Source organism: Pipra filicauda, unplaced genomic scaffold (genome assembly GCF_003945595.2).
Source record: "Pipra filicauda isolate LSUMZ 115617 unplaced genomic scaffold, ASM394559v2 scaffold617_size213773_pilon, whole genome shotgun sequence".
NCBI classification, from domain to species: domain Eukaryota; kingdom Metazoa; phylum Chordata; class Aves; order Passeriformes; family Pipridae; genus Pipra; species Pipra filicauda.
The window spans coordinates 111,918-136,144 of record NW_024104773.1 but is presented as its reverse complement, the minus strand read 5'-3'; positions in this window follow the sequence as shown (position 1 = coordinate 136,144).

The window sequence follows — 24,227 nt, the reverse complement described above, 5'->3', positions numbered from 1 at the left end:
TGCTCAGGCACACAGTCATGATTGATTTTTAAGGTGTATTTCTGCTTATTGCTGTTTGATGAGACTATTACCCATATCAGCACTATAACTTGCCCTTTGCCTGGATTACTGTAGATATGTTTTAGTAGTTCAGCTGAAGACTCTACATTTGGATGATAGACATACAGTTCTCTACTGTGAGATGAATTGTCATCTTGAAGATCCACTGCTTCTTTACAAACATTGAGAATATTTGTTCTAGTCTTGTACTTCTGGATCCTTCCCCATGTCAAATTCACAGACAGGCATGGCAATAGCAAAATCTATTTCTCTATTGAGAATCTTTTCTTCTCTGTTACCTACTGGTTCAATAACTTTTAGAAAAGGCTGAAATAGTCACAGGTCACAACGTCTCTGTTTCATCAAAAAATTCCTCTCTTCCTTCTTCTTGTGTAACACAAAAATGTAAGAAAAGAGTCACTGCCTCCTACATGGGAGTAACAAGCAGGGATCAGGACTGACCCTTAAAGGGGAATGTATGTGATAGGACAAGGGTGAAGGGCCTCAAGTTAGAATCCAGAGTCACAGAGTATTCTGAGTTGGAAGGGACCACAAGGATCATTGAGTTCAACTCTTAAGTGAATGTTCTGTACAGGGATTGAACCCATGATGTTGGAACTATTAGAACCATGCTCTCTAATCAACTGAGCTGATTGCATGAGGGGATCTTCAGGTTGGATACTAGGAAACATTTCTTCTCCTAAAGAGTGATTAAACATTGGAACAGGCTCCCCAGGGAAGTGGTGGCATCACCATCTCTGGAAGTGTTCAAAAATGAGTGGATGTGGCACTTCGTGATATGGTTTAGTTGATATGGCGGTGTTTGGTCGAAGTTTGGACTCAATGATCTTGAAGGTCTTTTTCAACCTTAATGATTCTATGACTCCGTGATAGTCTTACGGCCTTCCAGGGTGTCTTTTTCACTTGTACAAAATTTGTTTCTTTTCTTTGCAGGAGTACAGGGGATTTTATCAACATGACCGTACTTTGAAAGACAGACCTTTGGAAATGTTGCATTTATTTTGAACAAAGCTGCTGCCCACAGTTTTTCAGTAATTTCTACTCAGGCAGATGATCCTACTCCTCTACCTTGCAGAAATGACCTAGACTTTGGAAAAAGGGGGAATGTTGTCCTGGCTTTCCTTAATTGTCCAAGCTCTTAACTAAAGGTATGTCCAGGCAATCCAGTGGCAGCTTAAGCAGAGAACTTAGTTTTCATTAGGTTACCTCATCAGCAGTTGCTAAATCAGTTAGAGATGCTCCAAAGCAGGAGCCTTTACAATAATGCTACTGACTGCAACAACCAAACCCTGGAGGGGGCTCAAGGACAGACGAACCTGCTGTTTCACATAAAGTACAGTTTTCTACCATTCTCTTCCACGGACGGGTTTGGGAAAACAGTGAATGTTTTTAGAAGCAAAACCTTGAGGGTGTAGCCTGCTCCTCCTGTCTTCCTGTCCTCACTCCTTAATCGATAGGGACAACAAGGGCCTTTCTAATAGGCAAGTTAGTTCAAGACCAGGTTGGATGGGCCTTTGAGCAACCTGGTCTGGTAGAAGCCGTCCCTGCCCCCATGGGAGGTTGGAACTGGTGGTGATATTTAAGGTCTTTTCCAACCCAAACTATTCTATAATTCTATGATTTAGGTGCCTACAGTCAGATAGGACAAAACCAGACCCAGAGGTGTGCCAGTCTTTATCCTATGGTATAACTGTGTTTCTTCTCAGAAGTGCTCTGCGATATAGATGTGTATAATTGCTTTTAAATAAATGTTTACATGCAGGTATAAAAAAACCTTAATGCCTGCAGCACTGCACTTGTGATGAACAGCCCTTCAATAACTAAGCAGCAATTTGTATATGCACCCAAGGAAAGAGACTTAGTAATAAGTTAGTGACAAGCTTCTAGGGGATTAATATATGAACATTGGGTTAAACATATTTTACTTTTAAAAACACTCAGGCAGCATCTTTCTAGGGAGCACGTTATTAAAATTGACAAGATTGACTATTAACTACTGTACCTAAGTACACTCATGTCATAATTTATGCTTTATTATCCAACAACAGGTAAGTACATAAAAATTCAATGTACTGCATTGCATCTTATTTAGATCCTTGTTCCAGTGAAATATGAAGTGTCACCAATAGATTTGTCCTACTATTAATTCCATAGTAAATTACAAACAGACTCAATGAAGCTAATCCTCTTGTAATTTATTTAACACGATTTTTTTCATTTATATTCTAGGTACATTTTGGCAAATATGCTACATCGTTCAAATAAAATAAAAAAACCTCAACTAACCCAACATTTAATATATCATGAGGCCAGGATTAACCACCTACTGAACTAAAACCTCTGCTTTTAAATAAACTTCAAGAGAGTGCCCTTCATCTATTGTATTTAAAGATAAAGACTGCATAAAAGTGCACATAAGAACCACCACAGCAAAAGGCTGCCCGGTTCATGGCTCCAGCGAAGTTCAGAGAAAGGATATTTCAAACATAATGAGAGCCAGAGGAGTCTTTCCCTCCCAGTTTGTAGCAGTCAACAACCCAACTGAGTCAGAGACATCATCCAGATCATTGTACTCAGTGATACACTTATCTTCTGTAAATATGTGTAAACTCCATATGGATATTTTTGCAATTTTAGGTACAGATATGTCCTATGGCAATAAGTTGGTAGTTTGGTTATAAGCTCTCTGAAAAAGTATCTTCAATGGTTTGCCTTAAATCTACTGCCTGAGCATTTCAGTATGTGCTTTTAATCCTTGTACAATGAGAAATAGGAAACACATACTTCAGATCCATTTTCTCCTACCCATTCATGATTTTTTTTCTTGCTTCAGGTGTCAGATTTCATAGAATCGTAAAAACGTAGAATGGTTTGGGTTGAAAGGGATCTTCAACAGCATCTCATAGCAAACGTAGTAAAGAATTACTTCCTAATATCCAGCCTGAATCTATCGTCTACCTGTGTAAAGCCATTCCCTCTTGTCCTGTCACTCCATGCCCTTGCCAAAAGTCCTTCTCCAACTCTCTTGTAGCCCCTTTAGGCACTGGAAGAATGCTGTAAGACCTCCCCTAAGCCTTCTCTTCAGGTTGAACAATCTCAATTTTCCTTCTGTGAAATGTGTATGCCTGTATAAATCAAGTATTCCTCTGGCCATTCCTGGAGTTGTTGGGAATCAAAAGGAGATGATATAAGGGCAGACTTTGGCACTGACTGTCCGTGAAATAGCTGCACTGCACTTACAGATAAAAAATATGTTCGCTCCAAGAAGTGCTACACCCAGTGGAAAATTGACTATGGGCACAATTTTTCACTCATAAGAGAGTGATGTCTTTATCAGATACCTGCTTTAAATCTCTAGGTAATATAGTCCAGGTAGCCACCATGGATGTGCAAAGATTGTTTTCTCTAAACACACATTAACTGAAAGAAAAACTTTACGGATCAAAAGAAACATGAAAAAAAAAACCCAGCATTCTACGGAGGAGCCTCAGAGATCAACATCAGTGGTTCACCCTGTTGCAGATGAAGAAGCTAGATGCTTTTTTTGGGGCTACGTTGATAGGAACTATATAAAATACTCTCCACGAATGATCAGCAGACACAATAAATGTTTTTTGGCAACACTGGTTGTTTTAAATAGCAGTTTTCAAAAAATAAATCCTGATCTTATAGTTAATGAGAAGTGTTGAACTGATCAGCTACAGCCTGTGATCCTTTCCTTACCTGTTCAGATCAGCCATCTGAAATGTCAACTGCAGTGCTGTCCCCTGAGATTTATGGAAATTAGGTGTCAAAATCCCAGTGGAATTCCTTTGCAAATAGGCACTCCAGCCTTCTTGGTGGTCTGGAAAATCCCATCCTTGGACCTTTCTAGCAGGACTACCTTTGGCTGTTTTCTGTGTTAAGATGAATGCAGAGATAAGCTGTGCACATTTATTTGAGAATAGCTATAAAACCTGCTTCAGAAAAGTATGCAGACAACTACTTAGTATCTGTCCTTGGAGACAAACTTTTAATGTTCATTTATTTATTTTAAAAATGTTCATTTATGTATATACAGTAATATCATTAAACCCACTCAATTCAATTAGCAGCATCATGCAAAAGGGATGGAGGTTTTTGTTTGATTCAATTGTAAGCAAATGAAGCAGTAATAAACCCCCAATTAGCACTGAGGAAAATAGGCTGAAGGATTTTTTCTCCTAGCATTTCACTGTAAACAAAAATGTGTGGCTGGTATTCAAGAGGAAGGAAAATACAGTTTGAAGATACTTTAAAACTTCAGTGATTAATGTCATGCCAAGTGACTCATTAAAATTCCCATAAAAATATAACCGTGTAAGAGAATTCTTTTCTGAAGAAAAATCAAATGTAATTAAGAAGAGAGAAAAAGAAGAATGGGGGAAGAAATACCAGCCAAAATCTTGCTAAACTCAGCTGCCATAGAACACGTTTCAAGGGCTATGACCAGACCCTTGTTGAGGGCATTATACTGGCACTCAGGAGTGCACCCAGGTCCCAGTTTTGACACAAACCATTCATATGGCATCTGTCAAATTGCTTATTGGTTTCCAGTGTCTTGGGAATGACGTGGAGATGACGACAATTCCCTTCTCCCACCCTTGGAAGGTCTTGTTGGCTTTGATCACGGGTGTGTGGCAAATGTGTAGAAGATCCATCACGAGAAGATGGTAAGATAAAAAGAACCTTTCTTGTGGTTTGGTGGGGCAAAAAGTGGCTTGGTTACAAGGTATTAGAGATGGTTTTGATCATCAGATCCCCAGGTATCACATTCCCCACTCCTAGAATCTGAGGACAAATATATTCACAAACCTGACTTGCACTGCTGGTTGTCCTTCAGGGCTCTCACCATTTTCTGACGTCATCCCTGTCAAAGAGCACATTGCAAGACCAGATTTTGTCAGAAGCCTGGCACTGATATCCCTCCCCTGCTCTGCACACTCAGATTTTTGTGCTGCAGCCCCCAGCAATTGGCTGAAGGCTTGAGTTTAATCGTGTAGTTCAGCATACATGCTAATTTGTATCTGACTTCAGCATGCTGTATTCTATTTTTGAACCAGGAAACATGTCTTATTAAGGTGACAGGTGGTCTGGCACAGTAGAGACAGGTCTGTTGCTTGTGGCAAAAAAACCCTCTGAAACAATAAAAATTTACCTTGATTTCAGCCTTTCCTCCTTGTTTAGTGAATCCTTCAGTTTGACTATCCTGGGAAAAATGATGATCACATTTGATTTCCCACTAGTTTGTTTTTTTAGGATTTTTTGTTTGTTTGTTTCTGAAGAGGAAAAGAAAAATCTCTTTTATAAGTGATGCCATGTACTGCAGATGTCCTATGAGGATTCAGTATGAGAGAAATGCTTATAGAATGCAGAGTGCAAATAGGGAGGGAAGAAGGAAAGGGACCGAGTGCTATTTATAGCCTCTATTCAATTCATCTGGGCTAAGTATTGTGACTACTTGTCTCCAGTGGCAGTGCAGGGACTTGGACTGTGAAGCCTAAACTGGGCTGTCCGCACCAGCCTTGAACAGATACATCATGACCTTTGTATGCCTAAGCAAAGCAGCTTTCTCAGGCTGCCTGGTATGGCCCCAGGACTCTCAAGCTACAACCAACACCAGCCAAGGTCTGTTGTTTGCCACTGAGGACAAGTACACGGCACAGTCCACGCACAGAGCCATGTGCCTACCTCCAAAAAGCTGTTTTGGCATGATCCCGACTGGGATGGTACCTGCATCCTTCCTGGGCACTGGTTGGGAGAGTTTGTCACGGGCTGCAAGCCCCCTGGGGTCATGATAAACTGAAGTGCCTGGGATGAACAGAGCACTGAAGCGCTCTGTAATACAAAAAGTCATTTAGCTGTCAGACCAAGAAGTGGCAGCTTAGATACTGATCTTGAGGCCAAATATGGTTGACACAAATAACTCATGCCCCTCGTAAAGTGAAATTTTCCTTCATTAAACATAGATGCAATGCAGTGCAGTGTTCAGCGGTTTGCTCTTTTATACCCAGGCTCTGATTGTTTTATTTTTATCCTTTAAGAGAAATCAGATGTTAGAGAGGAAGCTATTCTTAGGCTGACTGTGCAAGTGATCAAGCCAAGCATATCCATATAAGACAGCTGCTGGCAAATGCCAGTCTCGGGTTGTGCTTTCACTGCAGAAGCAGCAGTGTGAGTGCTGGGCACGCAGACATGGCACCCTTGGGGAACAGGAGCAGAGCTGTCATCCTGCTTGTGGTTCTTCTCATCACAGGTCCTCGGCAGTGTAGGAGTCTCTTTATACCAATAATTCATATGAGAAAATGAATTCCTTGATGTCAGTACCTCCTCTGCATAGCCATTAGTCCTACTGTGGGGGCTGGCTGCACTCGTGCTAGCCCCAAGGTGATAAATTGTGCTGGATGATGCTTCCTGGAATTAGTCAGAAGTCTCTGCTCCACACTGTCAGGTTGGTGAGCACAGACCCAACAAAGTGGAGTCAGTAACGGTCTGATGGCACTCAGGCTCTGTTCCCCACTTGTAATTGTTTGAGTCTCATCAAAGAAAAGTCCATGGCATAGAAGAGACACACTGCTCTCCTCTCTGTAGGAGCAGGTGTGGGCTGCAGACCAGACAAGTGGAGGAAATGAACTCACTTTGTGGGTCCCAGATGGAAGGGAAAGACATATGAAAGAGCAGTCTTATGGTACCAATAGTTCCAGGGTCCACCTGCTGTTCTGGGCTGTATGACATTTCCCTGCAATGAAACATAGATATTAATTGTTCCTTTTGTCTGTTTAGCGTAGACTTCATCACTTCTCACATGCCCATACACTACCTGGCCCAATTAACCTTTGTTCTCATTTCAAGATCAGGCTGGATGGGGTTCTGAGCAACCTGGTCCACTGGAAGGTGCTCCTTTCCATGGCAGGGGTCTTGGAGCTAGATGGTCTTTACAGTCCCTTCCAACTCAAACCGTTCTAGGATTCTAGGATTATATGATTTCAGATCTTTAGGTATTGCTGTACCAAGAAGAAATTCAATGCCATGTGTGAGTACCTGTCCCCAGGCACTGGGAATGGGCTTTGTTCAACAGCTCAGGGTGTCCAGTCGTCCCACCCTGTCCCATCTCATGGCTGTGAGAGCAAACACCTTCTGGCACACTAGAGTGTCTCAGGGCAGTCTGTCAAAGTGCACATGGTGCAGCACAGGGGATGTTGTGGTTGGCCTAGAAGCCTCAACGCTGAAGCAAACTTCTGAGGTACTGGGCCCTCAGAGTCTTTAAAAAATATCTGTTGTTTGTTCTCTTGCTCCTGAAGAGTCGCTGATGACATCATGTGCTTTTTCTGAGCTAATCATAATGAATCAGGTCAGGTGAAGGTAATTAAAAGTATCAGTGCTTCAGCAGGCCCACACAGAGAAATAAAAATGATCTCATATCTTTTCACACTAGAATTTCCACTCAGCTTTGGGTGTTTTTTTTTTATTACCCTCATTTTAGCAGCAAATCAGGCAGGTAAGTGTAGTTGTAAATTTGCTAACAGAGACATGGTTAGCATGTAAAATACAGACTACTAGCTGTGAAACTTTACAGTATTTCAAAACATTGTTATCTTTTCATAAATTTAGAGGATTCTGGTTTTTATTGAAATATCTTTTTTTTTCAGTTAAAGATTTCCAGAGTCTTACCTCCACAGATAAAAAATCTGCTAGAAACATCCAAAAATGGGGAGGGAAAAAGAATTAAAGAAATGGATAAAATAAAAAAAAAAATAAAGGAAAATCTGTAATAACTGAAGTTTCTTTATAGCTGACCATTTTACAGTGCTTGTGAGAGATGCAATTAGTGATGAGTCGAGTCTCATTCTCTCAGCAGATCTCTTTGTCAGAAATTCATTGCAAGTGGTTAAACTCGGTCTGACTGTGCTCCAGTAATACCTGTTTGCTTCATGTTGCTTAGTGATGAAATACTGGAGGTCAGATAGGGCCTAGTAGACAAATGCTGATCCAAGCCCAAACTTACTGATAAAATTTGTTTTAAGGGTTGATCTAGGACAGATCCAGTGGCAGTGAATATGGGGAGCAGCAGGTCTGCAGCGCTGGAAGTTCCCCAAATCTGAGTCCACAGGGCACAGGCATGGTTGTGTGAGGACAGAAAAACAGCATGACAGAAAATGCTGAGGAGCCAAATCCTATGGAGGACAATGGAGTCATCTTAGAGGGGAGACCAGAATCAAGCCACAAAGATGTAGATCAATCCATTCCTACTGTTCTTCATTCACCACTGATCTTGAAAAAAAAATTATGTATAGAAATGACCAGACTCTTCTAACTTACATTTTTCTTTCGGGAACAGTGGCAAAAAAGAAGTGATGTAAAGGAATTGGGTTTTCTCAACTTGGAGGGAAAGATCCTGAAAATAGAAATGACTCTTGCTGTGCAAAGTAACAAAATATACTACTCCCCCTCCCCAGGGTATATAGGGCAAGAGGTAGATGGCTTAAATCATAGAAAAGTTTTAGATCAGGAAAATGTTTTGTAACAGTGAGGATAATAAAGAACTGGGAAAGATGGGGGTGTTCCATCATCAAGTTTTTAAGAACAGTGTGAACAAATATTGTGTGGGAATAGCTTATGTGTACCTAATCCTGCTTAAAGGAGGAGAGATGAAGTTTATGACAGTTTAGCTTTATTTTCTTTGAGACAAATTCTCCTAATTTGCGCAGCAATTTGGTGCTTGGGTCCAAGGATTCCCTTTAAAAGTGCCAGACTAAGAAATTCTGGGCATTTTTACTAATAGCTTCACAACTAACTACATTAATATGAGTTAATCGTTAGTGTGTCTACTCAGTTGACAATTTACTTATTGGCTTTTGCCTTTGGAGGGTGTGATCCTATCACACACCAAGGTCTGGGTGTTGAGCATTAGTGTCTTGCCAGAGTCAACAAGAGTCAAGAGTCTTCATTCATGTCCCTGACTGTGCCTTAATTTCCATTAAAATCCTTAAACAGTTTATTCATGTCTGAAGATAATATCATATGAATGTCTTAAACTATTACCCTGGTGATGACACTTTTGGGAAATTGCCAGTAGAGATGTAGTCTTGCCCTTTAAATGGATACAAAAATATTTTAGATTAAATTAAACTAACCTCAGTTTCTTCACCCTGATGAATGCTGTATTTAACTTGCTTTTTATCCAGCCGGGGGCTTACCTCCATGAAAACACTGATCGTTCACATGACCAGTCCTGCTGAAGTCACTGGGTGACTTTTATAAGTCTTGCTTCCAGGAATAAACTTTCAAATTTTTTTTCCTCCATAGTGTGGTTTCAAAAAGTGATCTTGTCTTTGGGTTCTTAGTCTACAGCTATAAAAGAATATGCTCTTGGTCTTCAAAGAAAGCATTGGTCATCTCGCCAGCCTTCTTCCTCCAGTGGCTCCTGGGGGTATTTTTTTTGTGTTGGACAAAAGAGATCATGAGTCTTTTCAGTTCCTAGGCCTTTCTGCATGGGCAAATTCCATCTTATCTTTCCGAAAGCCTGGGTCATATCTGCCATCTCTTGATCTAAAGCAGGGAATTTGCAGAAATATCTGTTTCTAAATGGATTCTCCCATTCCTCAGAGTCTAACTGGTTTGGTTTTCTCTTTTTTTTTTTTTTTTTGATGTGAGCCTCATTACCTGACTTCAACAGAAACTTTTAACCACGGTCAGAGAGGCTCCAGCAGATAAACTGTGTCCTGCTACTTTCCATTGCTTTTTATTTAAGGTCTTTCTTTTCCCTGATGAGACTTCTGCTCATTAAATTCACTTCTGTAATTACATTTCCCTGCGGTCTTTTACTGTCAGTCCTGGAAACGACATTCACAGGTGGAAATCATCCTCCCCCTCCATCACCGTATCTACAAGGGGAAGTGCCAACATTTTATTTACTTCCCAAACTGGCTCTTCTGTCTCATTGAATGAAACCTTTTTCCATCACCTCATAACCTGCACTCTGCATTTGCATGGTTTCATACAGATAATAAAAGCACTCATCTCCATTTATCTGAGCCCCTCTATAAATCTCCACATATCGGAGAGTGCAGCCTTTTGGCAGGAGCAGAAGCACGGCTTGGTTGCTCACTGAAAGAGAGCTGCTGATGTGCCTTTTCAGCAGGAGCTGTAGGGAATTAGCTCCTCATCCAGAGCAAACTCCTTGCTGTAAGGCAAAGCCCTTGCGTCTGAAAACCTCCGAGATTCCTGTTAAGAGTCAGGCAGAAGTCGGGAATTCACTGAAGAGTTTGAAAAAGAAGCTCAATAATGTCAGGTGATATCTTTGAGGAGGCACGTATTGACTGGGAGCAAGGAGGGAAAGTTATTGATTCAGATTTTTACCTTTCGGTAAGATGAGTTTTGGTCTGGTTCCTCCACCTCCCTCCACATGTCCCTTAAGACTTGAGCTGCTGATTGAACCACTTCCTCACTGCAAGGGCTGCTCCACTCAGTCTGATCTGTGCTTTACATAGATACCAAAGGCACCTAGAGCTGTCCCTAATGCCATGTAAATCCAAATAAGTACAGTTCCTTTGCTCTTCTGAAAGACACTTGGGCAGCCCAAAAGGCTGAGAGCTGGTCAGAGGTTTCACCCCACAGAGCCCTGGTCTGGTGTTGGGGCACCACGTGCACAGAAGGCAGGAGGATGGGTAGGAACACTCAAAAATTTGAAGTACTGGGATCAGAAAACTCTAGAAGTACTGCAGACCAGGAGGGAAGATGCTGGGCCCTAATATTCAGAAGGTACTGTAAGTTTGTGGTCCATTAAGGAGTCTTAACCTTAATGGGCACAGTGTGTCCATGATCTGTCTCAGTCTCTTTGATGTTCCCACAGTATAAAACACAATATTATAATTACCCAGATTGTTATTTCTGTTGGACACCACAGGGTCTACTCTAGGCCAAAAGACGTATCTGATGCACCAAACCCTTTAATGCCACCCTTGGGTGCAGAGCTTTGGGAGAGGGTCATTCCCTGTTGCTTTTATGGAGTCACTGAAAGGATTTCCTAGCAAGAAAGACAAATATTCTGCCTCTCCACCTGATTTACAAACTCTCCATTATGCCTCTTTTCGAGCTCTGTGTGTACTCCATCAACCTCGGCAAGTGGAGGATCCTTAAGAAGTACAGGATTACAGGAGTGGGGCACTCCAGTGAAAGGGCAAGGAGGGTGCTACGCCTTCATGTCCCTGGGCATCTGATACACTCTCCTGAGGGTCAACAGCCAGTACAGTGTGGCAGCACTGGTCTGGTTTGAAAATGGGTCTGCTGTGCTCTATGTCCTACATCTCATCCAGTCCCCTCTCCTCTGCCTTTCCCAGGGAAAGGATGTCAGCCATAAAATAAAGGCACACACTTTGTTCATAACAACCCACTTTGCATTCCTGTAGCATCCTCCAGCAATCAAAAATTCACTATCTCAGCCATAGGGGAATATTCGTTTCTGTCATGTTGCAGATGGGAAAAATGATGCGTGCAGAGGTGAAAAGGAAGGCTGATCATGTGTCTTCCTCCTGCCAAGGGCTATGCAGTGAGCTGGCATCTGAGAAAAGAGAAGGGCTCATTAACCTCAGTGTGTGTGTACTCACAGCTCTTGCTCCTCCCTACTCTGGCTGCTGCCTCCCCCGCTGTAGAACATGTTTGACTCCAGCTTCAGGTTCCTCTTAACTTTGCCCATTCACCTTGAAACTCCCTCTGCAGCTCTTTGTCCAACCTTTGCAGAGCTGTCTTTACTTTCCTCTGTGGCTTTCTCAGTTCAGGCTCTCCCACTTCTTTCAAAACAAAAGTATCTGTACCAACGATCACAGCATCTTCCCTACAAAATTCAACTGTCCTGAACTTGTCTGCTACATCCCCTTCAAAGGCTCACATTGGCTTCCTGCATTAAATACATAAAAAACCCCAAAACCCCAACAAAAACCAAACCATGTTTCTCCTTAATATATTCCTATACTTGTCAGGGAAACCACCCCATTTAAAACAAAAGGGAAATCTCTGATGATCAGCATAACCAGGAAACAGTGTGCTTGGGTATTCACCACTCGAATGAAGATCATGTGTGCCAGTGAAGAAGGAGTGGGACTGTATAATGCCCGGGCCTGTGGTGACATTTGTCTCTTCTTCTAGAACATATTAAATATTAATTAACTTGAACATATAGAGCTGTTTAAATCTTCCAGGCACTTTGCAAATATTAATGCAATTAATTTGTCATCCTTCATTGATAAAGGAGCTATTATGGCTCTGGCTAATAAAGATCCCTCTGAGCAAGCAATACTTTGAATATACCAAATGACAGGACTGCGTTGTGTTTGTTAAACAAATAAGAACTTCCCAAGGGGTGGGTGTCCAGGAAAAGATGGTTTTCCCAGAGAAAAACTGCATCTCAACCCACTAGTCCCCTTCTTATGAAGAAACAGCACCTCCAGCACAGGGCCAAACAGCAAGACTGGGAAAGTCCTCTCTGAGTGGGAAGGTGAGAGTGACCTTCATTGCAAAGATGGTGTTATCCAGTGGTGGAAGTATTTTTTAAGAGGACAACCCATGTCCTCTTGCATCTCCCTGTGTAGTTCAGGACAACCTGTGTACTAAAACTAACCATCACTGGATCTCTCTGGACTGCTATAGCAAGTGAAAACCTTAGTTACAGATCAGGATGCCTCTGTGTTAGGTTTTGCAAAACTCAGACAGCCCTTGGACCAGGGGTTTTATAGCAAGTGGCACTGAAGTCTGCAGGTGCAGCTGTAATGGGTCAGGGAGAGACTTCAGCACATGGAGTTTGACAAAGCTGACCCCTAAGGCCCATTCTTAGGGCCGTGAACAGTCTCTGAGCAATGTGGACACATGATGGTAGCAGGTTAGTTCTTTTGCATTAGCTGGTGCTACATGGCAAACACTTCACTCCTATTATTTCTCCACAAACCACCATAACAGCACTGACTCTATCCCGTTTTGCTTTTGAAAGCTTACAAGGTCATTAGCAAGAATTATATGGTTACAGGTTTTAAATAAAATAATGAGGTTCCCTTTAGCCTCCATAGGTAGAATCTGTATGAAAGCAGCAAAATTTTTCAATTAAGTTCAAGGGTTGTCTAAAACCCTGACTAAGGGAACTTCCAAGAGAGAAGGTAGTGGTAAGGCACAGAGACCTTCAAAGAACAATTCATCTCATCCTAAACTCTGAATGCCTGCTCTTTCTGCTAAGGACAGAGGGAGCCCTGGGTGAATACCCTTATAATCTTTTAAGACAGGTTGAATCCTCCACTTGAGAAATTCATTCCTTGTGAATTAAATTCATTTTGAATGTGTAGATGTGGGATTTGCTGTGCTTAGGTTTAGAGACATTCTAAAAAACTCAGAAGTCTCCATCCAGGGGCCAGGCACAAGCAAGTACACTGCACTGGTATATTGTGAATCTTTGACTAATAAGGACTTCAGGACCTTTACTACTGCTCCTAATCAGCAGCTTAGTTGTTTTGCATTTAATTGTTTTGCAGCTCATTGCTCATACAATCTGTAAGGCTAAAAGTGCAAAATAGCTACGCTGTGCCTAAACTGTGGGTAAACCTCTCTATGTAGGCTCACAGTCAGGTTTGCTTCTAATTAAACATCTCATCCAAAGTGAACTGTATCAACTAATCTTGAGGCGCTCTGGATTAAAAAAATTCTAGCTCTAATGCAACCTCAACTGTTTCTCCTCATCCAACCAGTTGCTGTACTTAGAGAAGCAGAGATTGAGGCTCAAGCCTTCTTCAACCTAATTTTAGGCTAACTGCCCTTTGGTCTCCATCCAAAACACACCCCCCCCCCATCATGTCCTAATCACTGTATGGCTGCTACTACCTCATCTTCATTAGAATGACACTTCAGTATTCATGTGGATCCATTTAGCCACTTTTGCTGTCTTTGGTTCTGGGCAGTGACATTTAAGCTTTAATCCCAGAGTTACTGGTCATTACTTTAGTCTTTAATCATCAGGAGAGACCAATGAGACAAGATTGTATAAATCACTGTGTAACATGAGAAGCAGTTAATTTCTTAGAAGATTTAAAACTCAGAAGCCATTCCTGATCAAATCTAGAGGACTGTTTACAACAATTTGTACTGAGAAAGGAGGAACTCAATTTGTTGTCCTGAATCCCGGTGACTTTTAATACTACTTCATTTTTCTATAAGTGCACCTTCAACCTGGACATCTCCTAGCTTTGTATGACCTGTTCTGTTCTGGGGCTATTTACAGCAATGAGCTTTATGTTTTCCCATCCCAATGATCTCCTCCTGTTTAACGGTGTGGAAAAGCAGAGGTTCTTTAGCAGGAGCACTTGGTGACACGAGCAACCTGAACTTGGAGCCTCATTGTCGTGAGGTTATTTATCATATCAGTGTGTGTGAACACCAAAGCAACCTGGCCTCTGGCTACCTTGGCACTACCTCTCTCCCAGTGCAGCATCCAGGACCTGAAAGGTCTTGAGGTGAACAGCAGCTTACCTTTTGTTGGAAAGGTCTCCACTGTGCTCCTACCCCTCTTTATGGCATCCCAGAACAACTCAAGGTTGTTCCTGGGATTTCTGGAGAGTATGAGGAGCAGTTCATGTGAAGGAATATGCTAGACAATGTTATTGAGAAGGCGAGTGTGTATGCAAAGATTTAGGGAGTCCCAACCACTGAAGAGCTGCTTTTGCTAAACTGAGGCACAAAAGAGCAGGGTTCCCTATAACTAGCCTGTGCTCAGTAGGATGTAATAAGCAGCCCAGTGTTAGCTGGGAATGGGGTTTAAAGCTATGGACACCTCACTTCAGAAGCATGTTCCCATGGCCGGAAAGGCAAATGGAGCTGTGCAAATATCAGGGGACACTTTTTGGGTGTGTTAGTCATGGGCAGTAACACTTAACCAACACTGTAATCAAGACTTTGCTGTTCTCCCCTCCTGGCAATCCCATGTTCCTTTTGTGCAGTGACCAAGCAGAAGTCCTGAAGACAATTTTCTCCTCTTTGGGAGCTGAACCTTTCCTCTGCTGGTATTTCTTTGGGCAGCAGTCAATCCCCCTTGGCACGTCTCAAGCCTTGCTACTGTCAGTGTCACGTGATCTTGATGGGAAAAACACACTCCAAACTCTAAAGGCTGAGAATCTAATTACTTTAAAAGTGTCTTTATGTCATTATATTCACATTAAAATAATAATTTATCACTCTTCATTGTACTCCTAATGATGCTTGAAAATAATGGGCTTGAATCAATACTGTGCCCAGTATAAATGTGGTGGAAGAACAAGGAGGATCTTAGCAAGGCTGATTGCATTTCCATTATTTTTGGCTGATTTGGTGTTTTGACAGAGTATCTGTACTCAGTGCAAGCTTCTGCTGAGTTCATCCTGCTGAGGGCCTCAATGAGTCCCAGAAATTGCATGTCCAGTGATGCATTTTGGTGCATCTGGGGCATACTGGGCTAATGGTACATGCAATGAAGAGTTCATCTCTCTATATAAAAATCCTCCTTTTTTTGATAAAGTCCCCTGCTACCTTGGTCACTGAATAGATTTAAAAGCAGCAGCAGATCCTTGGAGCAGCTTTAAGGTCTGGAGTGTGGGGTTTCCAGAGGTTAACAAAGTTCATCTCCCGTTTCCCTCTGCTTCTCTGTGAGCAGTGGAAGTGACTCTAGAAGATGGTGGAGAGTCAGCTTGAAGAGGAGCAGTTCATAAAAACACAGGAATATTTCTGCACTCATGGCAGTTTTTCAATGCTCTAATTACTTTGACTTTGAATTCATTCTTTGGGGAGAGCCTGGGATAAACACAGCCCAGAGCAACTTGAACCCCATGGCAGGTTTTTGCGTGCTTGGCACCAGAGTGGCTCAACTCAGGGTCTGTGCAAGAAATCCCTGAGCAGTTATGAAAAGTATTTTGCAAAGGCATTACACAGAAATTACATAGATTTATTTTACTCTGGCACTAACCCTTCCTCCACCTCCAACTATAGCTTTCAGAAGATTGATTAGATATTGCTTTACCAGTTTCCCATCCAGTCCAGTCACATCAGAATAATTTCCTCCCTCTTTCCACTCCCTGAGCCCTCATTTTTGATACGGAGTGTGGCACTGCAAAACTAATGCATACACTGAAAGCAGGTTTGGAATGAGAGGTGGAAGCAGTGGAGGATGGGAGAAAATCTATTAGCTGAGACATCAAACAGCTTGGAATATGGAAAGCCAGAAGCCTCCTGACAGCATCCTATGGGAAGGGAGACACACTTTCAGTTTTCTATTTACCAGAAAGAGGAATAAAATGAATACCATCCTAATTATCTGGTCTGACCAGTCATCTTCCTTAACTCCATCTCTGTCAGTAAGTAAAATGAGCCAAAGGCTATTTCTGGCCTTCTGGTGAGTTGCTGAGCATTGCTCATGTGGGTGAGCAGGGTGTCCATGTCCAGACTGTTTGTTGGAAGTATCCCTTGCTTGTGCTAGCTCCAGAGTCATCATAGGCTTTGACAGAGGAAGTGCTGCCAAAACTGTGATGAACAGCATAGTAAACAGTGATGGGTAGTGTTCAGGTCTGTACCAAAGCCTTGTTTAGTTTAGCACGCAAAGGTTAGATGGTTTGTTTCTACTCAACATCCTATATGTGAGATTCAAACAAAGAGGATTTGTTTTTCCAAGGGAGATTGTTGTTGGCCTTTCAGCTAAAAAGTCTGACTGATACAGACCTCCACCTCCCACTCAGCCTGGAGAAGGAGCCTTTGCATTAGTCTCTGGTGGTGTTTGTGTGGGGGAAAACCTCCAGATGGAAGATAATCAATCACCTTTGCATTCAGTTGTGTGGCAGTGGATGGCCTCCAAGCCTGGGAAACTATTTGGGCAACCCCTCTGAAGCTAAGCTGGACAAGGAGAATTTGAGTGTACAGGCTGGTAATCACTTTTTTTTTTTTTAATTATTTATTTAGATGTGTGACTCCCAGTTCACATATTCCTGGTTTGGTTGACCTGTTTTAGCTTAAGGGAAAGTTAAATCGGGGCTAAGTTGAACAAGTTAAAGACTTTAACTTATCCCAGCTCAACACGAGTTCTGTCCATTACATGATCTGATGTGCTTTAGAAATCTTCCAGCTAAAAATTGGGTTTAGCAGAAGGCTTCCTAGCAACACAAAGCCAGGTATGTGACACATAGGATGCTGCTGGGGCTTTGACTCAGCCAAATGGGAGTAATTTAGTTGCTCTGCTATTCACGTCTGTCTCTTCTCTCAATTTAAGTTAATTAAATTCAGTGAAATAGTATATTTTATTTATTTATTTATTTTGTCCTTTAACACACCATTTGTTAAATATTGCTAAAACCAGCTGTCTCCCATTTCATAGCTAGCTGCAAAGGAGTACTCTGTATAAGCAGACCTACTTGTTCCCACATCCATGGTTAGTAATCAAATGCACGTATACATCCACATCTCCAAAGAGAAGATTCTTTTCCCACGTGAAATCTGATATCCCACATCTTAAAGCACAGCTTCACTGAAGCTAAAGGAGGAGCTTTAGGAGGTAGATGAAATATTTATTCCAGGTTCAGACTTTAAAGTATGAGTTATGGTTTCTGCTGTGTCCAGGGATATTTTGAATATTCAGGGTAAATGGGGTAGGGATATCTGCTTCATGCCTTCATATCTCATGGCCTCATTCCTGCCTTCTTATGGGAAATATCTTTGAGCATTATGGGAAAATGCATATTGATGACTTCCCAATGTGTAGCCAAGCCTATCTGCATTCTTTATTTTTTCGTTAGTCACTAACCATTTCTATTAGGAAGAGCATTAGCTCCCAGATCATAAATTCAGGAGAGGATATGATGTACCTCCCTGCTCTGCAGTGGGATCTAATGACTTCTTTGCTGCAACAATAGAGAAAGCATTTAAAGTAATGTCCCTTATGGATAGTCTCCAACACATGGGTTGAATTTTTTTATAGTACTCAGTATATTTAGCAACGAAGGAGAGCAAAATTGTGAGTTCTTATTTTAGAAGACCATGGTTTTAAAAAAACCTCCAACTTTTTGGGTTTTTTCTTATTCTTACTGTGCTTTGTCGTTGGACAGCTTTTTGGACCATCTCACCTGTCACAGCAAGAAAAACACAAGCATTCATATTGTGTAGTGGCTTGACCTAAGTTGGTATCTACCTGAAACCTTCCTGCCTGTACTGTGTGGGCAGGGCTGGTGTGTGCAGGAGAAGCAGGGCTCCTGTGGCCCAAAGCCTGGCATCCAGATTATGGAGGCTGTGGAAGGCAGAAGTGAACACATGCAGTTGGTGGGTCCTCTCTGTCCTGTGCACAGCTTAATATCACCTTAAAATACACCTCTACAACATCCCCTGCTTTCAGTAGATCCTGTGGCTACTGCACGGCACTGGCTGTTGTTTTTGACTGGAGCTTCCTGATGCTTCTGTGAATAACACAGAAAATACATATGGGAACAGCAATGTATAGAATCCCTTCCCTGCCATGTTAAAGCAGTGGGAGCAGAGAAGGTAAAATATTTAGACTCCAGATGTCTTTATTTGCCAAAATAAAAATTCTTGCTGTAAAATATCTATAAAATGTAATTAAAATTGCCATTTATGTTTCTCACTGTTGCTAACATTGCTGGCAAAATTGAATCACTTGGTGCTGCCAAATATAGTATTCCAGGTGTAAAACACTCAGATGTTCATGACATTTTGCATGTAAATACTGAGTCATTGAGAATGATCTGGTACTATCCATATGCCTGTACAGAAATACTGCCATGAGTGGGAGATCAGTATACACACACGACAGGATAATGTTTGAGAATGAAAAAATTGTGTTTCTGCATAGTTCCTAATAAAGATACTGTATTTTTCATGTATTGATACTTCTGCTCTCAAGATGGTTTTACAGAGGAGAGTGATCACCACCTTCGATCCCCCTACTTACTGCTCCATCTCTGAATATGGAGATTTTTTTTCTCATAGTGTTTCTTTTTCTATTTGCTTTTTTTTTTTTTTTAAACTTAGCCTGTGTGAGGGACTTGCAGACCTACACTGTAGATGACATCTGAATATAAAGAAGATAACAGTCCCATGTCTGGTGTGCAGCTGTCTGTCCAAGAAGACCATTCTCTGCCAGTCACCATTTCAATCTGCCTTTTGGCTGCTGCTGCTGCTCTGCACCAGGCAGCAGTGTCGGCTATGCTTTCAGGTATCATGCTTTCTTGGAAAAATGGATATGTTTCTGGAAAACATGTGGGAATAGTGCACCCTGGAGAAAAGCAGTGTTTGCTGAAATACAAACCACTGAGTTGAGATGAATCATTTCTGCCTGACAGACACAAGTCTCTCTTCTCATCAGCTACAGGAGGAAAAAATATCCTCTCTTGCCATGAGTCCGTGATCTCAGTGTCAGACTTGTGCTGAGCTGTACGTTGTAGGCAATCAGGCTGCCCTGTGCTTCAGTGGGACTCACACAGGCCTTGGAGCAAGCTCAGGCACCTTCATTGGCTTCTTGGCACCCCTCTGTCTTCCTTTCTTTGTGTGATGGTTAAACCTGCCATGCTCTCTCCCACTCTCCTACCTCTAGTTCGAGCTAGCAACAACATTTCAGCTTCAGACTTTGTCTTGCTCAATAAAAGAGTGGATGACCAGGTACATTATACCTGTTTCCCCTTGGTCTTCTTGAATGGAAAAAATACTTACCTTCTCTGTCAAGGGAGATGCATGGAATTGTGCTAATGCAACATCACTGACCTGCTTGTTATACAGCTTTCTTTGTTTTCTCCATGCTTTCTCTCACCATGGGGCACTTCTTTTTGTTGTCATCTTTAGCATGGCATTGCTTACTCTGCATTTCCATATCACTTCTCTTTCCACCAATTCCTTCTCTTTTTTTTTTTTCTAGTTTCACTTTCTGTTAATTCCCCTTCTTCCTTCCCCTATCCCTCTATTTCCCTCATGTCGATCCTCCAGTCTGTGCTGTAAAGAAGAGTTGGGCCAAAAGACGACTTCACCAGGAGGATTTATAGGGAGGGTTTTTAGAGACAGTGGTCCCATCACTGCTATCAAGAGTTCATTAAATAGTAGTAAGGATGTTAGAGTCTGTATGAAAGATCATTAAACTGGAAACATGATTTTCTCATTTTGGATGAAGCACAGGAGCATCCCCATTTCCTTGTTCAGTTCTGTGTTTCCCTCTGTCTAACTCAACAAAATCAAATGATTAGAGACTAGGACTGAAATACATTTATAAAATAAGTAGTACTAGAAGGGATGGATGAGACAAGGTCACCTGTCCATGCTACCGAAAATTAAATAAATTTTGACCACCACTAGCAGAAATTTGTGGAACATCTTAGATACTTCTTAGCTTGTAATCCACTGCCTTCTGAGGCAACTCGTGTAAGGGCTCCACTGGCCTTTCTGTTAGAGGATTTGTTGTCTGTTTTCCCTTTCCTCTTAGCTAGCATGTCTCTGTGCTGGAAACTACTTGGGTTTTCTTTCCCTCCATGGACACAGAGAGCAGTGAATTAGAATTCTCTTGATATCAATCTTTTAGATGCTTGAATGTGATTAACACAGAATGACAAAACAAATGATTTCATTCTTTCTTCATCATCTGTATTTTTCAGCACCTGAATCCTGTTGCTCTGGGCTCCCTTCAGATTGTCCAACTCTTTACTACAGAGCAGTGCTGAGCACAGGAGCTCTTGCTGGAGTCTCCACCCTGTCAGGTTCAGTAAATAGTTCTCCCAGGGGCCTTAAGTAAATGATGGTGTATAAGAATTCCTTGAGTACCATGTACCTTGTTTGCAGCAGTGTCACAGGGTTTGACTACAGAATACAGTCACTGTAAAATCTGTTTCTGTGTACAATGCTCTGGTTTCTCCACAACCATTCCTTGCGGGGACTCTCCGGGCTTGCGTTAACAACAAGTGTCTTATTTCACTTCAAAGGTGAAACTGTGAATAAAGATGAAATTCAGCTCACATGAAGTCCTACCTTTTTGTGCCCACAAACAGGAATCTGCCTGTAAGCAGGGTGCCTTAATTTAGCCACTTCAGGGGTGTGGCGAGGTTTGAGGTCTTAAGGAAAGCCATCTCGGAAATATCACCTCACCCAGTCCCAACAGGCTTGGGTTTTCATTAGGTTCTGTATCATGTGTCCCAGCCCAACCTGGAAGTCTGCTAAGCAATCTCAGCCATATTAATCACCTTACTGTGTACAACTGAACCGAGTCCTGGTGTCCGCTACAGGGTGAGCTGAATCTCTTGCCAGGAGTGACAGACTGTTGACTAAGAAGCCGTGGAGGCCTGTGGAACTGTTTCTGCCAGAATGCAAGTTAGGTCTCTAAGTTTGCATTTAATTTAGCTGATGGAGATGCAGCACATGCTGCCCCTGAAGTCTGCCTCCATTTTAGATGCTCTTGATTGTCCTGCTTGGACAAACTGCAATCTATAATGTAGAGGTCACAGGGGTATCACCTAAGTGGTACAAATTGGCACAACTCCAGGGGCAATGAGTAGTTCCCCCATTTGCTCTGATCTGTCACTGTATTGGTTGGTTCTCCAACAGGGTGCCTAGGGCTCAACTCCATTTGTCCACACATGGGTGATAAGTACGGTTTGAGTTGCCTCTAGATGTTTTTCTGTCCAGGAATATGTGCATGATTTTTGTCTGTTCACAAGGAAATGTTCTCCTTCCAAGAAATGCTTCTGTTTCAGAGGGTTGTTTATGATGCTGAGGCTATATCATTCCCTTGGCACCACTGACTCGGTAAACAGGTACATCTCAAGGAAGCAGTACTGTTACTTTAATCACCATTACACTAACTCAGAACTGCAATAAACTGGCAAATTAGGCTACAAATTTTAAAAGAAAAAAAATCATTAAAATTTAAACTAAATTAAAAATTTACAATCTACCCAGAGGAGGTTGCTGAAAATCATGCAGGCACATTTCTACAATGAAGAAGTTACAACTTTCTCAGTGATGGCAGAACATGGTTATGGGAAATGTCAATGATTTGTGCTTTCCCTTACTAACTAGATACATTATCCTGCCAGTGTCTGGATGGAAGCAGTTTGTTTTTGACAAATCAATGTTGGATGTTTCTTATAATCTTCCTTTATGTGTCAACTGTCTCATTATTTGATCCATTTTCTTTCCAAGCATCAAAGTTAGGCTGATTCATGTAGAATTCACCTTTCTTTTCATGACAACACTGTTTTGCCTTTTTTTCTCTTCTGCTACTTTTCCTCCACAAGATCTTAAAGATAATCTCCTATCATGCAGTGATTGCTTTTGGTAGTTACTGATGTACTCTGCAGCATATTTCATCAGTCCCCACTGGCTTGGAGGCACCTAACTTACTAAAATATTATTTAACTTTTGCTGACCTACTCTTCTTTTTATGCACCATTAATTTAAATTAAGTTGTTAATCTGATTGTGTGTGGGTTTTTTCCCCCTTTTCTCCAGTCTGGCTGAAGCAAAAAGGCACTTTACCAAGGAAGAAAGATAAAGCCATCACGTAGATTAAGCAGTTCAGGTGCGTAGCTTTGGAGTTACATAGCAACAACTAGTCATGAATTACAGGGATAAATTGTCCCCAATCTAGATGGCTCCATTCAGCTAGAAAGCAGTCCTCTTCTGAATCTAAAAATGACATAAAAATCAAAGAGGGTCTAAAATTTTAACAGTGCTTGAAAGGAAGGCAGGAGTTTGGGTAAGTGAGGCTAATGTAAGTTAGTGAAAGGCTGACAGTTTGCCTGTCTAATGGAAAGGAAGGATACAAAGATGTGGTGATGGAGTGAGATTTCTAACTCTAAAGGATGAAAGGATGCAAATTTATGAAGATGAACTTAATACCCATGCATTTAGCCTGAGTGTGGTTGTCAGACTTTGTTCTGAAAGCTTTGTACCTTAAAGGAACAAGTAAGTAATGTTTTGTGATGAAAGCAGTTGCTTTTGTCACTGCAGATCTATGCAGCCATAGGCAACTAAAAGGCAATTTTGCAGGGTCTGCGTTTTTGATGAACCTGTGCAATCAGATAAAGTGAGAACTTGCATGCTCTGAGGAAGATTTTGGGCTGCAGAAGGATACCCAGAAAAGTAATTCCATTGTTGTTTCAGAAGTAGGGAGGGGAAGGGGTCGAACCCTGTGTCCACTTACCATGACATAGAAATCCAAGGACAGCTCAACTAAGAGCTTAGTTCGATAAAATTATACATGAGTAGGGTGGGTTTGCACAATATGGACACTCTTCATGCAAGAAAGACAGACAGAAACAGTGATCCTGCATTGTTCTCTTTCTGTAATCTTACATCGTTATAATTCATAGAATCGCAAAATGTTTTGGGTTGGAAGGGACCTTAAAGATCATCTAGTTCCAAAAACCCACAGCTGTGTTTTGCTTCAGTGTGGATGACCCTATTAGACACCAGATTGAATACCTTATTAAGAAATTTGAAGACTGATTAATTTGTTTCAGAAAGATGCCAAGGTAACATCGAGGAAAGTTGTGTTTGAAGCTGGGATATCTATCTGTAGCTTTGATAATCCCTTTACTTACACTCTGGACTTCTTGGAGCAGAGGCTATCTATGCAAAAGGACAGCAGTTATTGCCCAGGAAAATAATAAAATTAATATTTTATCATAAATATTTATTTTAAATATTTTCATAATCAAGTAATACACAGCAGATTTCAGAAAGACAGTTTGCCTGGTTTTGAGCCTGGTTCATTATATGAATTTGTTACCCTTGTGCTGTGAGTTCTCAGTGCAACAGCCTGTTATCTTAAGTCATACAGAGATTATGAACTCTTAAATGCAAGGGAGACTTTTATTAGACACATAGAAACCTGCAAAAATTCTACTGGAGCCAAGAATTTCCAGTCTTTACTTCATTAATGTAAACAGCCACAATAATAATGATGAATTGATTAAGGACTGTACAATGGAAAGTAACTCAGAGTAACAGGTTGAATTTAAAACTGAAAAAATGAATTTGATTATCAGCACAAACTCCTTACAAAGCCATTGATCAGGATGCGTCACAGTCCCCCAGGAAAGAAGTAAACCAGCTGTCATTTATGTCCTTTATGGTCAGCGCATATAATATTCTGTGTGGAGCAATCAA